General features: G+C 40.6%; 1 long non-coding RNA gene across 1 annotated transcript; it reads right to left on the bottom strand.

Annotated features, from left to right (window-relative positions):
* Positions 1-317: 317 nt before the first annotated feature.
* LOC134454702 (uncharacterized) lies at positions 318-2,961 on the bottom strand. Its single transcript, XR_010035892.1, has 3 exons — positions 2,739-2,961; positions 1,727-1,803; positions 318-1,305 (listed from the first exon to the last, which is right to left on the bottom strand). It is a non-coding gene; the product is annotated as an uncharacterized LOC134454702 (long non-coding RNA).
* Between the last annotated feature and the right edge of the window lie 42 nt (positions 2,962-3,003).

Here is a 3,003-nt window from a genome sequence, read left to right as displayed (position 1 = left end):
TGGCTATTAGGCCCATGTCCCCTGGCGCTGTTGAGTTTCAGCAACTTCTGAATGTGTGCTCTGAGTATGGGGTTGAGTTTGATGTAGGCCTACAGTACAATGCAAAAAAGTGTTATGTTCAGGATCTTAAGTCTTTCCAACGTTTTACCTGTCAGGGCAATCACTGTGTGTCAAGCAGTACAAAATATCTTGGGCATAGTATCGCTGACAAGTTGGAAGATGATGCTGACATGTAGGCCTACAGACAGGGACAAGTGTAGTGTATGCCAAACATGTTTGTAAGATTTCAAGAAGGTTACACAGGCCTGCACAAATAGTCAAAATGTCATCAACATGTTTTAATCAACCTGGAATTACATTACTCAAAATTTTGAAGCATTTTAACCTTCTTATTGCACGTTCAACATGAATTCGGACATTGGCGAGACGGCGGGTTCTTGTGACTTCATGTTCTGATAGTTGTGTACATCCACGTGTAAATGCTGGAATAGCCAATGTCACTCCTGGAGGAAGAACATCTCCAATTGTGAATCCCCGGTCTGTCAAAATCTGATCACCAGAAATCCACAGTTTAAGATAAAAGTGTCACTAGCTCTGCCACCAAACAGTTTTGACACATACATCACAAAACCATTGGGGGCTATGCAATAGAGGACTTTGTAGGTGTTGTGATGCTTATAGTTGCTGTATGTTTTTGCTCTTTTCCCCAAGTTCTTCGGTCTTTGGACAAATATTTCAGTGCAATCTATGATGCATGTTGCATTGGGATAGTGTTCAAGAAAACTTGAGGGTCTTACTCTATTCAGAGTGTCTCGAGGGAGCCAAAAAATAAGATTTTCCCTTGTGAAATTGGCAAGTGTTGCTCTCCACATTGCGGACATATCACAGGCTGTAGCCAAGCCGAAGCCTCATTAGGACCAGCACTTAGCTGTTCATGGACTGGTAATTTGAACGTCTTCGACTGTGGAAGAAAGCCAATGATGGTGTTCAAAAGTTGCCAAAAGCTGATGATGTCTAGTCCAGTGTAAAGTTTTGACACTTTATCATCCATGTCATGATCTGACAGTGATGGTGTAGGATCGGTTTGTGTGCTTGCATCTTTTGTTGACTTCATCGAACAACAATCATGATCACTACGCTCTGGCCACTGAGTGCCAACATCACATTGGTGTGGAGACAGACTATCCTCCAAGCTATGCCCTACTTCGGTGTCAGAATCTGTCACAGGAGGCTCATCACATGGTCTCTCTGTTGGGGGCTGGAGACATCTCCTCTTTGGGGTGGTCTTCCACATGACGGTGCTTTCTGAGAATAAATATAAGAAGGAACAAAAAACACCAACAGCTTTTAAAAACAGTTAATTACAACGCCACTGTCCTACAGAACACTTTAAATCTCACTTCACATTGCTTTATATTACAATTAGCAGATGTAAACTCTTGCATGGAATAATAAGACACAAGTGTTGAAAGGCAATTTAGGTACATAAAAGCAGTGGCTTAAGGAGAGAAAGCATAACAACTAAGAGTCAAGAACTAAGTTAAGAAAATGTGTGTGTGTGTGTTTTTTTTGTTGTTGTTTTTTTAACCTAGATTAAAAAGTAGTGGCAGATGGGAGAGAGTCTAACGTCTGGAGGCAAATCGCTCCAAAAGTACTTTAACAACATATGGTTAAGGTAATTAAGAAAAAAGCACTTAAGTTATTTGTTATATACATGTAAACTTACACTATATTCATATCCCATATTATGGGATATGGGTGTTCCTGCGTTGGTCTGCCGTCAGGGAAGTGTACTCCACACACCTAAGGAGGGTGGGAATAAGATGAGATAAAAAAATAATTGGCTGTTACACATGAAACAGAAAATTATCTTTGCCATGGCTGCAGTCATTCTCACAGACATTAGACAAAATACAGGACAAAGCAAGACATGTACACTGAGGTTGGATAGCGAAAATTATCTTTTGTTGAGGAAGGGTTATTTTCAGTCTGGGTGTAATTTTCAGTCTGGGTGTTGGGGACATGTCCATAGGCCTACCACTTTTGAGATGAACCTAGCTTGTCCCCACCACTTTATTTCCAATAGAATGGCAAACATTATTACAAATACAAACATGCTGGTCGATTTATGAGATGAAAATAAAATTGGGCTAGGTTATGGACAAAACAAAAGCTACCAAAACCTAGCCTGACTTCTTATTAAAGTCAGTCACACAACCTGGCTAGCTTTGCCAAAACTCCGCTAGCATAACAAAAGAATTAGCTAAATTGCCAGGGTCACATTTCCATTTCAAAGGGCACACATACACAAATAATCGTAAATAAACACAGAAATGTACCATGGCACACAGCACAGATAACCATGGGGCTCATGGTGCTACCAAAACCTAGCCTGACTTCTTATTAAAGTCAGTGTAACCTGGCTAGCCTTGCCAAAACTCCGCTAGCATAACAAAATAATTAGCTAAGTTGCCAGGGTCACATTTTCATTTCAAAGGGCACACATACACAAATAATCGAAAATAAGCACACAAATGTACCATGACACACAGCACAGATAACCATGGGGCTCATGGTGCTCTTCCCAATCCTGGGGAAACTTAGGTATTAATGAAAGAATGCTAAATAATAGTAACTAGCGTTAGCTAGCCAAGCTAAATAATTGTTGCCACCAGTTTACATAGACACTGGCTCACAATACTTAACTACACTAACCACCTAGAAATAAAAATACATACCCTTGAATACTTGTTTGGGGGCAAAGTCCTTTCGGTGTACGTTTTTAATCCACATCTTGCGAATGTCTTCATCCTCAGCACGGCCGGGGAAGCGGTGTACACCGTAGGGCACACAACATGGACAATCCTCTTTAAACTGTGGACTATGAAGCGCACATACGCTCTTTTTCCACATTTTTAGCTTTCTGCTGTTATTGTTACATCCGATTACGGCACACGTTAGTCCAGATACAGACATATTTGTACAAAGATTCCGAGTTTACAT

The sequence above is a fragment of the Engraulis encrasicolus genome, chromosome 8, assembly GCF_034702125.1.
Source record: "Engraulis encrasicolus isolate BLACKSEA-1 chromosome 8, IST_EnEncr_1.0, whole genome shotgun sequence".
Taxonomy (NCBI): Eukaryota; Metazoa; Chordata; class Actinopteri; order Clupeiformes; family Engraulidae; genus Engraulis; species Engraulis encrasicolus.
The sequence above is the reverse complement of the archived record's forward strand: the minus strand, read 5'-3'. Positions and strand labels throughout refer to the sequence as shown.